General features: G+C 39.3%; 1 long non-coding RNA gene across 2 annotated transcripts; it reads left to right on the top strand.

The window, feature by feature from the left end:
• Positions 1-580: 580 nt before the first annotated feature.
• On the top strand, positions 581-14,933 carry LOC125485784. Of its 2 annotated transcripts, XR_007264490.1 has the most exons (4): positions 581-618; positions 6,228-6,422; positions 6,567-6,603; positions 14,634-14,933. It is a non-coding gene; the product is annotated as an uncharacterized LOC125485784 (long non-coding RNA). The 2 variants fall into 2 exon arrangements; XR_007264489.1 differs by lacking the exon at positions 581-618 and having other exon boundaries at positions 5,227-6,422.
• Positions 14,934-15,065: the final 132 nt, after the last annotated feature.

Consider the following 15,065-nt stretch of genomic DNA (forward strand, 5'->3'; position numbering starts at 1 on the left):
TCTGCCATTCAACAAGGTCATGGTGGATCTGATGGTAACCTCAAACCCACATTTCCACCTAGCCCTGATAAACTTTCACCTCCTTCATTTAACAAGAATCTATGCACCTCTGCCTTAAACGTATTCAAGGACACTGTTCCCAACAACTTTTCAAGAAGTTCCAAACAGACTCCACCCTTGGAGGAGGGGGAAAAAAACATTCTGCCTCATCTGTGTTATAAATGGCCAATGCCTTATTTTTAAACAGTGACCTCAAGTTCTGTAAGAAGAAATATCCTATCCACATCCACTCTGAAAACTCCTCAGGGTTTTATAGATATTTTCTGTTCAAAGATGTGATTACTCACTTCTGAAGCAGATGGGATTTGAATCCAGACACTTAGGTCAGAAACAAGGACACTACCATTGCACCACAAGAACTCTCATTCGGGATCTGCATGTTTCAATCAAGTTGTCTCTTACTGTTCTAAACTCAAGTAGATACAAAGGGTCTAGGCCCGAAACGTCAGCCTTCCTGTTTCTCTGATGCTGCTTGGCCTGCTGTGTTCATCCAGCTCTACACCTTGTTATCTTAGATACAAATTAGCCTGTCCAACCTTTCCTGATAAGACATTTCAGGTAAACCTTCTCTTAATTGCTTCTAATGCATTTACATCCTTCCTTAAAATAAGCTGACTGATACTGTGCACAGTACTGCAAATGCAGTCTGACTGTCCTATATAACTGAAGTGTACCCTTCCACATTTTGCATCCAATTTTCTTTGCAATACATTTACAATTCTATTAACTTTCTTAATTTTTACTTGCTGTACCTGCATACTAATCTTGTGATTCATGCATGAGGACACCCAGAGCCCTCTGCATCCCAGGGCTCACCATTCTTATCTTACCAAAATGAAAAAATTTCATGTATTCCCACATTGTACTTTATTCACTAGATCTTGCTGACCATCAACCTACTTAGATTCCTTTGTGGGCCTCCTAATGTCCTCTTTATAGCTTCCTTTACTATCTGGATTTATTCCATCAGAAGATGGAAGATATAATTTTACAAACCTAAAACGTTAACCTTTTTTTTTGCAGAGATGCTATTGAAACAGTTTTATATGTTCACTATCTGCACTTTTTGGTCTCTTAAAAAGTAATCAGGATAGGACAATTAATGCAAAAGATGAAGCTAACTGAATGGAAATTATATTGAAAAGAAATATTAAACTGAAAGTGTTGATCAGATAAATTCTGTATTTATTCTGTCAACACCATAAATTAGTGAACCCAGTGCTCTCAAGCAGTTTTAAATATAAATCTGAAACAAAAACAGAAATTGCTGAAGAATCTCAATAAATGTGGCAGCAACTGTGGAGAGAAAGCAGTGACCCTTCTTCAGAGCTATGAAATTGTAAATACCATGCTGAATGAAGATAGACTGGCTGAGATTGCAAAAGAAGAATACTTGCATTGTGGATGTTGAAAATCTGAAATCAAAACAAATTATTGGAAATATCCAGTAAGTCAGGCTGTCGATAGAGAAATAGACTTAACTTTTTCAGCTCTGTAACCTTTCATCAGAACTGATAGAGATAACCTTGTTACCACTGAGGGTTTTGGTCAGATCCTATCTCGAGCACAGAGTCCAGTCTAATTACACTGATGTTTCCAAATCCCTTAGAAAGTGGATGCTGCTCAAGAGGAACAAACAAATTTTAAAGAAAAGACTTACATTTCCAATTTATGGCACTTTTCCTGATCACCACACAATTCAAAGCACTTTGCAGCCAATGAAGGATGTTTTTGTAAAGTGTGGCCATTGTTGTAGTGTAGGAAGTGCAACAGCAAATTTGCACATAGCAACCTCAAACAGCAATGTGATAAAGACCAGATAATTTGTTTTATATGTTGATGGGAAAAGTAATGGCTGGGACACTAGGGAGCGATATGCTGAACTGGCAATGAAGTGAGACTCTCTCAAGAACAGTGACATAAACAACAAAGTGAGTTCACTGACATTTGGAGAAGTATTGGGGAATAAGAAGTAAAAGAAAAAAAAATCATTTATATAGCATCCTGCGTGACCCCAGATATCCCCAGAGAGCTTTGCAGCCAATAAAGTGCTTTTGAAATGTACTCGTTATACTCCAGTATTTAAGCAGCAGACACTGAATGAAATATCACATAGTGAGAGGAAATCATAGTGTCGAGGAGGTTGAGGCCATGAAGGTGAGAGAAACGATCTTGACGACCAGAGACTGATAGAAATAGTAACAACAGAGTCATTGTATTAGTAGAGCAGAGGTCACAGTGTTCAGGCAGCTGCAGTAGTCTCCAGATATGGGAAGACCAATAAGGAGCAAATTACAGAAATGCAGCTCCTGACTTGATCACAAATGTGAATTAAGGTTTCAGAGATACGTGATAGAAAAGATGTGAGAATTGATGGTGTGTTAAATGCTGAGAAGGAAAGCCTTAGATTACAAGACAATATAAATGGGTTGAACATTGGCAAATAGAATTTAAACCTGAAGAGTTGAGGTGATGCATTTTGAAGTTCTCTCAAGACTAGGGCCCTTACCGAACAAAGAGACCTAGGGGTGCAGGTGTGCGGTTTTTTAAAAGTGGAGTCAGAGGTGAAAAGGTGTTTGGCATGCTTGCCTTCCTTGGTCAGAACATGGATTATAGGAGTTCGGATATCATGTTGTGGCTGTACAAGACGTTGGTGAGGTCACCTTTAGAATACTGTGTATAATTCTGGTCGCCCTTCTATAGAAAAGATATTCTTAAACTTGAGAGGGTGCAGGAAAGATTTACAAGGATGGTGCTGGGATTGGAGGGTTTCAGTTATAGGGAGAGGCTGAATAGGCTGGGTCTTTATTTGGTAGAGCATCAGAGACTGAAGGGTTTATAAAATCATGAGGGGCATGGATAGGGTGAATGGCAAATGACTTTTTTCTAGGGTGGTGGAGTCCAAAACTAAAGGGCATAGGTTTAAAATGAGAGGGGAAAGATTTCAAGAGGACCTGGGGTGTGACTTTTTCACGCAGAGTGTATGGAATGAGCTATCAGAGGAAGTGGTGGAAGTGGGTACAATAACAACATTTAAAAGGCATCTGGATTGGTATACAAATAGGAACGGTTTAGAGGAATAAGGGCTATGTGCTCGCAAAATAGGACTAGGTCAGATTGGGATGTCTGGTTGGCATGAACAAATTGGACTGAAGGGTCTGTTTCCATTCAGTATGACTCTGTGTTGAATGGTATCGCTCCAGGATGTACAGAAGATCAGAGGGGCCCTGGTGTGCATGTCTGCAGATCCTTAAAGACAGCAGGACAGGTAGATAAAGTGAGTATGAAGACATATGGGATATGTGTCATTATTACTCAGGGTATTGAATACAAGAACAAGGAGGTTATGATGAAGCTGTACATAATGTTGTTGAGAGTACTGTGTGCAGTTCTGGTCGCCACATTGTAGGGAGGATGTCGTTGCACCAGAGAAGGTGCAGAGGAGATTCATCAAGATGTTGATTGGCCAAAGTCACTCAGGTATGGAGAGAGACTAGATGGGCCAGGGTCATTTTTCTAATGCAGTGAAGGTGGGGGGGGAGGTTCCTGAATGTAGTGTCCAAAATTATGAGGGGCATAGATAGGGTAGATAGAAAGAATCTGTTGTGAATAACTATGACTTTTAAGATGGAGAGCAGGAGGTTTGGATATGATTTAAGAAAGCATTCTTTTTTACCGAAAAAGTGTGATGAGTATCTGGGAGTGATTGCAGGAAGAGGGTAGAGGTAGGAACCATCACAACATTTAAGAAATATTTAGATGATCATTTGAAACACTAGCATACAAGGCTATGGGCCAAGTGCTGGAAAATGTAACTAGAATATACAGATGCTTGATGACCAACACAGTCACAATGGGCCTCTTCCGCTCTGTGACCATTCCCCCTCCAACTCTTGTCTTTCCAAATGGAAGAGTTTGGCTTTCATTTGGCCCTTTCCTCACAAAAATAGTAGTAACAAAGCTTACCGACTGTGGTTGGTGGTTTGATCGTGAGATTTTCTGATCAATGTTGTGTCTGCAGATGTTAGTGCATTTACATTATAAAGATTGGTCTCCTGTAGTTTGGCATCTTTGCTCATAGTTTCACACCAACTGCTGCTATGAAGCAGCTGAGAAATGCAAGGCTTTCATTTTCCCTTTGGTTCTTCTCTGAGACTCATCAGTCTCTGTACTCCTGTTAACCCATTCACTCACTGATTCACAAGCTTTTTCCACTCTTTACCCAGAGTAATGTTTCTGGCTTTCACTCACCCCTTTATTGGCTGCTCCTCCCCCTGATTACCATGTTGCTGCTTCCAATACTGTTGAAATTTCTGGGCCCTACACCAAACGTATCCCTCTCTCCAATCCACACAAGTCCTGATCTTGCAGTTCTTGGTCTCCATCTCCCCCTGACCACTCATTTCACAGTCTCTCTCAATTCTCCAACCTACTCAAAGCCTGACTTTCCCAAATCCCAGTCTTGCCCTCTCCACAGGTAGGGAAAAGGGCTCTGTACCTGAATTTAAGTTTCATATGGCGAGTGCATTAGAGATGGCTGTCTTCTGGTTGAAAGGGAAAAAGGCAAAAGTAGACCACCCTCATTTTCTTTATTTCAATCCTTTGGTTATGGAGTGTTTTGGAAAGTTCTGAGATTGGGAAGGGTGCTATAGATATCCAAGTTCTTCCATCTAATGCTAAAACACATGACCACTATATGTGTGTACACTGACACACAGATATGCAAATATGTAGAGTTCGTAGGAACAACCCCAATCAGTTCCTGTTGAGATGTGTTCAGTAGCAGGATCCCTACTGTACTGTACAGCCTGTACTATGACCATGTAGATTTTATCCCCACCCACCTACTGTTGGTTGCATGAACTGCCTGCACTGCGCAATGTAGCAGTTTCCGTTTGTGTCATTTTCTTAACATGTTTGTTGAATTACTTTCTTGCAACTCAATAATTAAGCTTTAGCCCATTATACCACACTTGCAAATCACTTGACTTTGCACAATATTGCAACTGCTACCTTTTGCATTTTTGTTTTAGTTTACAGGGAACTATCTTCTTGGTATGGAGATAGTAAGAACTGCCGATGCTGGAGTCTGAGATAACACAGTGTGGAGCTGGAGGAACACAGTAGGCCAGGAAGCATCAGAGGAGCAGGAAAGCTGATGATTCAGGTCGAAGAAGGTCCCGACCCGAAATGTCAGCTTTCCTGCTCCTCTGACGCTGCCTGGCCTGCTGTGTTCCTCCAGCTCCACACTGTGTCATCTTCTTGGCGTGCTGTTTTTCCTTCCAGGACTACTAGTTTCATGCTAGACATCTGAAGATCTGCTGTTATTGATCTTCCACAGTTTTTGCTCATGGTAATGCCACTTATTAAAACCAACCTAATTCAGGCCCCATTTGTAAAATGGCACGTTGCTCACAAGTCCAGTGCTCCATCTATTGGCATCGGTAGGCAATTTCAGTTGAAGCCAGGAAGTAAACCTCAGGAAAACCAATAGCTTACTGTCAAGCATTGAATTCTATAAGTAAATTATCTTGCTGTGACAACAGACCCCTTTGTTTTATTTAGCTTGATGCTGCATATAAATAGAGAAAAAATCCAAAAACACAAACAACATGAAGGACATGCCCATTATCAACAGCAATGCAATACTTTAAACACGATAGTAGAAATATAAGAGGGCAAAGGGTGACTTAAGCAGGCTATATCCATTAAGAGTCACACCTCATAACTTGTTGAACCAGTCATTTGTTGACTTGAATTACAAACAGTACCCTTTCCAAATTAACAATCTTTCTCATGGCACATAAAAAATTCTTGATCTTATTCCCCTGTGAGTCTTGCTGGGCTCCCAGAAAAACTCAGGAGAAATTACTGTTTAAAAATATTCGCCAAGACTCTAAAACAGAAACATTCAACCATCATTGATGCCATTGCATGGCAATATATCTTAAAAAAACAATTTCTCTTCTGAATCAATCCTGAATTTACCTCAAACTGTGATCTAGATTACTCAGACCTTTCCTTATGAATCCTGCATGCATATATGCATGAGTTATATTAATTATTAAAATCAGTACTTAGGAGTAAATCTATGATTCTTTTTAACTGAGATAATAGTAATATATAAACAAAAGTGATTTTGACATTTCAAAATTGTTCCCTACCAGGAAATACGTTTAGTGATGGTCCCCAACTTGATTTATCCATTTCAGTTTGTCTCAGAACTCCCTTGATGAGATACTTTTCATGAGACAACTCCCTTGAAAAGCTGCTGATAAGATAAATTGATTCCTACACATCTATATTCACCCATGCTGTTGAAAAAGCATATTACAGTAACCTATCACTGATTCCAGTAAGTGGTAAGTCAAATTTGATGATGTTTTGTCAGATTATCAGACCATTCACTTTTTCTGATAATGTATTTCATTTTGAAAGAAAGAAACAAATTTCAAAAGAAAATACTGCAGCATCTTTTTGTTTTTTTTCCAAAAAACATTTGACAGATTTCACTACAAACTCTCACTGAAACCAAAGCTACAGGTATGTGATAAAGAAATTACTCAAACTTTTTTTTTGAATAAGGTACATTTAAGTCATTCTGGTGATCATATTAGGACTGAGCATAGTAAGATAAAAACAGAAATTGCTGGCAATACTCAACAGATCAAGCAGCATCTGTAGAGAAAGGAACAGAGTAAACTTTTCAAGTCAGTGAACTTTCATTGGAACCACAGCCAGGTCAAAGGTGTCTAAATGTTACTGATGGTGTTTATACTGTTAAAATGTGTAGCTATATTTTGTTTGATTAAGGCACTGATGTTATTGTATAATGGAGTGTCTCGAGGTGTACGGAATTGCAGAAGAACTGGAATAATTTGTGACATTCCGGTTGTTTTTTGGTCTCCGTGGGAATGTTGTAAAAGCATTAAGGTTCAAATTATTGACAGTTAAAGAAATGCACCTAGTGAGACTGACAAAATAAACATGACATGTTTGCGATACAAAGTTAGCATCTATGAGAATTGATTCCACCTCCATGCTTGTCCTGTACGGTACGAATCAGAATGTTAAGGCCTGAACAAAACAAAGGAATATTCCTCCCATGTTAGGCCCATACAATAACTTTGATATGTGTATGTTATAACCACAGCATGTGGACAAAACAAATTGATTCACACAAACAGGAGAGTAAATGCACCCTTTAAAGTACTTCCTACTCATTTTCTCAAATGTTGTACATGATTTTTGATATTAAACATGATAAGTCATTGAACTGAATTTGATAGAACGAGAGAGAAATTCAGCCTTTGACTGTTTTGGGCATAACATTGTTGGTGCAATCCCAATGCATTATCAAAGATAGAAGTCCTACTGAAATTGGGCCTTGAGCTTCATTTGCACTGAAGTTGGGAGTTGTGGATACCAAATCTGCCTGTCACTAAGGAGCTGACCAGTTACATCAGTTTTGGTGTCAAGCATGGTTGCACGTAGGCTCTGGAAAGGGAGAGAGAGATGAAAGGGAGAGGTTGATGAAGGAGGCCAACTGAGGATCACTCCTAACAGTGGTGTACTTGGTGATGGTTTCAGGAGGAACTGGACAAAGTAGGGATAGTGTTTCACTCAGTTTCAAATTGGGTCCTCCAACTGGAATTAGCATGAAAATTTCCAAAGGAAGGAAGGACTAAAAATCACAGTTTATAGTGGTTATTAAGCTCAGGAAAACATGACTAAAAATTTGTCACCTCAAAGGTAACATCCAAAAAAAAAAGGAATGATGGTGTTTGATTCCTACACCAATACCTTTCACGACAATGATACTTGATGTCTGGCTTGTTTAGTACAATATTATTCTGTTCTTCCTTATAACACAAATTCATCCATCTTGGTCACCCAACACCATTTCAGGGCACACTCCACAGGCATCTGATGTGTACCAGTCTCTCTGCACCATGTGACACATTTCTGATCATCTGCACAATGCTGCTGAGCTTTAATGCTGCACTTTGGAGCGCATTGGCAACTATCATAGTCATGCTGCTGCAAGAACATTTTGTGAGCAGGGACAGGCAACCAATTCAGGGAATGGGCCAGGCTGCATCTCAGGGCTGCTCACTCACTTAGCGCCTATCTGCATGCTAACTGCATCCTTTCCTTACTTTTTCGCACAGTGGCCCCTCAAGCAAAGCCTAAAGGTTCACAATGATTCCATCATGACTTGCATCCTGGTGCAAACACAAGGGAATGCAGCTTCTCTTATTGGCCATCAAGGGGGTGCGGACATCTTAACAGAGAGCACACTGTTATGTCAATCTCATACCTACCCTGTGTGTAAGCAGTACACACACTGTTGTGCTACAAGCAAACACACGTCTCAAAGTCCAAGGGGAGTTATCCTCACCGAAAACCAGGGAAGTACCCTTAAGTCAGCTTCCAAGATCAGTCCCGGGGATTAGTGATGATCTGGTATTGAGTCGGGGTGTTATCAGTCAGGGGATCTGTACCTCTGCAGTCGGGGTAATGGGTCATGACCAGACTGGTATGTGAAATGCAACCAGTCTGGACAGCTTCTGTAACACAGTCAGGGGTATATAAACATCAGAAAGGTTCTCTCAGTTACATATCTCAATGGGGTGGGCCACAGCCAGTCCAACGTTTGGGGTGTGTGGTCTGTAAGTCAAGTTTGGGTTGGCGATGCCTTGTGCTGCAGTAGGGAGGCTACGGAATGTAGTCATGGATAAACAGGGCTAAAGGGTTGGATGCAGAGGGAATGACAGTTGTAAAGAAGGGCAACTCTGGATGCAAGGGGCAGGGTGTCAATAGCGCTTGGGTGGGAAAGGAGTCATGTAGAAAAGGGGAGGGTACTTTCATTGACAGTGAGCAGCAATCGGGTGATCCAGAGGACAATATATTACTATATCCGCATAAGCCTGGGATGAGAGGGGTAGTGGTGGAAGTGAGCAGCTGCAGACTCAAATAGAGGGTTTGGCTGGGGACTTGGTGAGGAGCGACACCTGTGCTGTTGACAGGATGGGCCACTAAGGAGGGGAGGCTGGTGTTTGGATGTTCACCTACTCACCTATACCCTGCAGAGGAAACATACCAGAAGGCATGGAATCTCTGCTAACCCTTTTACATTGACTCATCATGTACAATGCTCCAGTCATTGCAGACCATCTCATACAAGATCAAGACTGAAACCCACTAATGCCTTTGATATGATGGCAGTGCCTGTGCACATGGAGAGATGGAGTCTGGTTACTGAGGTCACAGTCACCTGTGATTTACCCATTCCCTATATGTGGTGCAGCAGCTGCTCACTTCATATCTTGGTACATGGATACAAGGATGAGTGCCTTCCTTGTTTGCTGATTGCATTTGAAGCTGTACAGAGACTTGAACAAACAGATGATGCATACAATTTTCAATTTATTTACAGAAGTGAGCAATTCTAAACAATGAAGTGTGACCAGTGCCAATGGTGTGGTGCAAGGTAAAATATTCCATATGCAAGCTCTTTCCATGGGAAGCAAACATTTAGTATTTTTCTGCTAGTCACTATCCAGAATTATATATTTTCTTTCAGGAGAGGAAATTATTCTTGACTACTTCTTGGATTAATTGCCCCCAGGCTCTCTTCCTTAAGTGATGAGGAACTTCCTTTAATTTTTGTTATTAATTTCAATACTAGGCATGCATTGTATATTACCAATGTGCCTCAGAAGGTTTTCTTCTTTCTGCTACTCCCACATCTCAGAGCAGTCCCAGCTTCTGCATCTGGGTTGAGGGAATCTGCCCTATACTGGAACTTGATGACATTGGAGTTACAGGTGGTCTAGTGCCTTAAAGAATTCAGTTGTGTTTGATGAATTAATTCAATAGATATTCCTGTGGCCTAGTCACACGTAGAGTGTTGAAATACACCCTTTCATATCTGATTTTTGGGTGATTAATTACACAGCCTCTAGGAGTCTCTCAGAGTGAGGACGATGGCAAGAGCTTGCACATGGAATCTTTCACCTTGGAGAGGCTGTTGTGCTTCAACTACCCCATTATATTTGTATAGCCACTTGGGGATCATAATAGTAAACCCTTAGGATGTACTGTAACTGAGCACATATATCACATACAGCATGTGAATTCTCTGTTCTGTCCACTGCAGTACACTGCATAAACATGCTTATCAACTTGACAGACAGGCTTTGAACCACTAAGTGGCTTTAAATAAGCAAACAGACCGTACACTTCTCAATATTTAAAAAATGCAACCAACTTTCACTCTAAATATAGGCCCTTAAAGTCACATAAGTCTAATGTCCTTAGTTAGGCCAGGTCTAACTAATGATAGCTATGCAGGTGAGAGTTCGAAAGACTGATTCAAGGCAATATGTAGGCTGTCAAGAGAGTTTTGCAAAGTGATATTACTGTCACAAGCTGTCAATTACATAAAGCTCTAATCAGTATAAACTCCTAACCACCAAGTCACTCATTATTGCAGGCGGTGGTCAGTCTTTGAGCTGTTATCAGAGCAGAGTGAACAAGCCCATAGATCCTGAAACAAAGGCAAGTACACAATGTGCCTCTCATGATTTAATTAAAACGAAGAGTCATTTCCCAATATTGAATGAAGACAAACTTTTGTCAATGGCATAGAATGCTTGTCATTCTAAACAATTGACGCATAGAACTTTTGTCCACAGTTTGATTGCTTAGTGTTAAGACAGAACTACCACTTTCATTTTTTTAAAAATTGTAATATGATGCTATCTTAAAAAGGTTCCAGGTCTTCTTTACAACATTAATATACTAATTCTTGAAGAAAGAATTTGAAAATTTCAGCCTTGTCTAACATTGGTTTCAACACCTCACCACCCATCATACATACTTGCAGTTTTTTGATGCCAGCTGAATTCCTTTATGTACCTCCACTTTGACAGATCAGGAGACACAATAATGAGGGAAGGATTACTTATTTGGACTTGCAAAGTTTTTGTTGGGATGGCACTGAGGAAGTTTGTTGAAAGCTCATCATTTCATTGCAGAGTATAGCTTAGACAAAATGACAACTTTGAATCAAAAGCAAACTGATAGGCAATGTTTACATGATTAGCCAGATGTAATTTTTGGTAGGCTGCAAGAACCTGCATGTGACTAGACTTGTAATATATACTTGTAAGTTATCTGTAGCCTACAGAGAAGCAATCATGTGATTCACAGATTGTATTATTGTAGGTTTCCTAACAAATTTTATGATTTGCATTTTGGTGAGGAAACATAAAATCTATTCTGGTACAAGTACGTGCAATATTGGTACTTGATAACACTTGATAATTTGTAGCTCAGAGGGAAGTACATTACTGTGCTACCAGTATATCCATGTTATCAGTGCATGTCCCAGGTCAATAATTCTAACTGCAATAATTGAAAGAAGTGGAAAAAAAATCCTCTCTCATCCATTAGTACTTAACCTTCCAGTACATAATGCGACCTGCATTACAATGTAACTAGGGTTATAGACTTAAGCTAAGGGGAAAACCCCTTCAGCATCTACCCTATCAAACCTTCTAAGTGTGGTGTATCTTTCATTGAGGCTATTTGCCATGCTAAACTGGAGAGACTGAAGGTTGATCCTTCTCATTATCTCCTCATGAGTCAATGCTTCTATTGCAAGAATCAATTTAATGAACTTTCATTGTACCCCCTCTAAGGCAAACATATCCTTCATTTGGTAAAGAGGTTAAACGGAACTCCAGGTTTGGTGTTATCTAAACCCTATATAATTGCAGCAAGACTTTCCTTACTATTGTTATTTGTAACCATTGCAATAAAGGCAAGCATGTCATTTGCCTTCCCACATACTTGCTACACTGTGTAACTTTGTAATTCATGCACAAAGAACATTGAAATCGTTAAGTCTAAACATTTCCTTGTCTCTAATTTTCTTTGTTTAAAAACCCATTCTTCCTACTGAAGTATATAATTTCACAATTTGATTTCTACTACTTTCTTCCTCAATCAATAATCCAGTCATTGAAATAACTGAGTCTTAAGTACTGATTATTGTGCAACTACACTAGTGTGGCATCCTGAAAATCACATTTACTTTTACTCCATGTTCTCGGACTTTGAACCATTTCTCAATCCATTGAACCTATGTCTGAGTTGCAACCTTCCTGTAAGCTTTCTGAAAAAGCAAATGGACTAGATCAACTAAGTCCCTCAAAAAAACTCTAAAAGATCAGTCAAACTCAATTTCCCTTTCATATGAGAGTGACTTTGCCATAGTACCACTTCTCCCCCTGCTGTCACGTTAAAAACATGTATTAAATTATTTTCCCTTCTCTTGATCAGCGGGATCACATTTTCTGCCTTCCAAACCACTGGAATCATTCTAGCACCTACAGATTTCTAGAGGATCAAAACCAACACATACATCATGTCTAAAGCTGCCTCTTTTAACCTATTAAGATGTGGGCTGTGAGGTTCAGAGGATTTTTCAATTTTGCTATTTTTTGCAATTAACTTCTCCAGTACTTTTTCATTACTAACATTAATTATTTTCTGTTTCTCACTCTCATTAGATCCCTGATTCTCCAGTATTTCCTATATGTTCTTCACATTTTCTTACATGAAGACAGAAAAATATTTAACATCTCTGCCATTTCTTGATTGGCTATTATAACTTCTGTAATGCCTCTTGAGTTTCTGATACATTCTCTTACTGGGTAAGGCATCCTGAGGAGACAACAAAAACAGAAAATAAATTAAAGACTGCCACCATCAACAATGCTGCTCGATTTATAAGTTAGTCGGTATTTGCTTTTCTCAAATAATTAAGCTCCTCTTTAAATTAAGGACAGATGACGGGAGTATTAAAGTAGTGATTTACAGAGAGCAATACTGATTGAACCAGTCAAGCTATAACCCAAGATATAAAAGGCTTGAATTCAGTTTACTGTTAAAAAAAATACAAAAGTCTTCAACAAAGAATTCCAATTGCTATTACTCCTGCCTTAATTTTGTGGCAAGCCTAACATCTACTGCAACAATGATTAGCTCCTCAATGCAAAGAAGAACTTTTCCTAATTGTTATTTTGATCTTTTCATTCTAATCTCACAACTGTGGAAATCTGACATTTAATTCTTCTGTTATTCTCTGCGTCAAAATAATAGGTAAATGCACTGTGAGGTCTTGCAACGTATATTTTGATAAGTGAGGTTGACTATCTAAAAGTAAGGAAGACAAGTGTGCGCAGGAAGATTTGGATGACAGCATTGGGGAAAATACAGGCTCTTCAGTTTTAGAAAGTTGTATTATCACAATGTGACTGATTTACTTGAAGTTTCCTCCTTTCTAAATGTAATTTTACTTTGGTATTATTTTATAATAGAAAAGTGAGCATCCAATTTGTAATACCATGGATGCATTATCAACTGGGCTTTTGCTGATGGGAATTTAGAACTAAAATCTGCAACATTAAAAGAAGCATTAAAAATCAAAAGGATTCCTGTGGAAGTGAAGATATTGGCTGAATGAGTTGTACAATACAAGAAAGGGAAACAAGATGTGCAAAGTTTGTGTATTTCAATGATGTCTCAGAAGATAAATTAGCAAAAGTATTCACAAATGGCCCAATATCCTTTCATCTGTGACCCAGTTTAAAAACCAGCCCAGAGCAATGAAATGAAAATGTGTGCCATCTGCTGACATTGTACATGAAAGAGTTTGTAAAGCTTCAACCCTTTGGAATTAGCAGTCAAAATTTCAAAGCAGCTTTTGTAAGTACCATTAGGCGCTCAAACCTATGAACAAAAGTAATGATTTGATTGGACACCTCAATATAGCTCAAATTCCAACTTTATTTTGTTTTTGGGAGAGTTTCTCAATGCCAATTTAGAGTACTAGCACATAGTATCATTTTACCTCGCTCTATTTTCTTCTTGCTATCCGCCACCCTTCAGATTTTATGCAGATTTCTTTGCTGTAACCTCCTTCCTCGGTCTCTTCCGGTACACTGTTTATCTCTGCCCCTTCACCCTTATTTGCAATTCCAAGTGTGAGGAATGAATCTCTAAGATCAAAACCATGCATGTAGCTTCTTCTACCTTTTTCTATCTACCTAAACCACACCCCAAAGGCTATCAATCATCCCAAGCTTTATAAGGTACTAGGTGCACCTCAAGTCTCCCAAACTGTTCAAATTCAGCCTTGTAATGCATCTCATGCTTTCTTGATGCATTCCCCATTCTATGATGGAGGAGGCAAAGAAATAAAGTTGGAACTCAGTATGTATGAAAGGCTTTGATAGGGAGGATGAAAATTTTAATTTACTGTATCATGGAAGTCAGTGCAACCTGTCCAGGATAAAGGGGATGCGGGTGAGAAAATAGATCATGATGATTTGCAGTCTGTAGATGGTGGAAATAATATTGCTTTGAAAATTATTTGGAAAGGTTACATGGAGGGGAATGAAAAGATGCATTATAACAAAGCATATGAAGAAGAATAAATTTTAGAGGTATCTTTAAAAATTAATTAAAATTTAATCTATCTTCACTGATTTCTCCTTCAGGTATTTGCTTTCTGAAACATTTTCATGCCCTGGCTTTCCTTGTAAAGCCTTAAAACTAAAAGCAATCTGTATCATGAATACTAATCAATGGCGCTGCACAATGACTGAAAATGGAGAGAGACAATAATGAAATGTACACTGCAAGATTCCACTGATGGCTTAATCACCAGCATTTGAGACTTTCCCCATTATGCCTTGCTTTTCTACCCAAAAGCAACAATATGGAAATAAAGAGATAGCGAGAACTGCCGATGCTGGAGTCAGAGATAACACAGTGTGGAGCTGGAGGAAAACAGCAGGCCAGGCAGCATCAGAGGAGCAGGAAAGCTGACAATTCAGGTCGAAGAAGGGTCCCGACCCGAAACCTCGGCTTTCCTGCTCCTCTGATGCTGCCTGGCCTGCTGTGTTTCTCCAGCTCCACACTGTGTTAAT

This window comes from Rhincodon typus, chromosome 22, assembly GCF_021869965.1.
Source record: "Rhincodon typus isolate 14 chromosome 22, sRhiTyp1.1, whole genome shotgun sequence".
NCBI lineage: Eukaryota > Metazoa > Chordata > Chondrichthyes > Orectolobiformes > Rhincodontidae > Rhincodon > Rhincodon typus.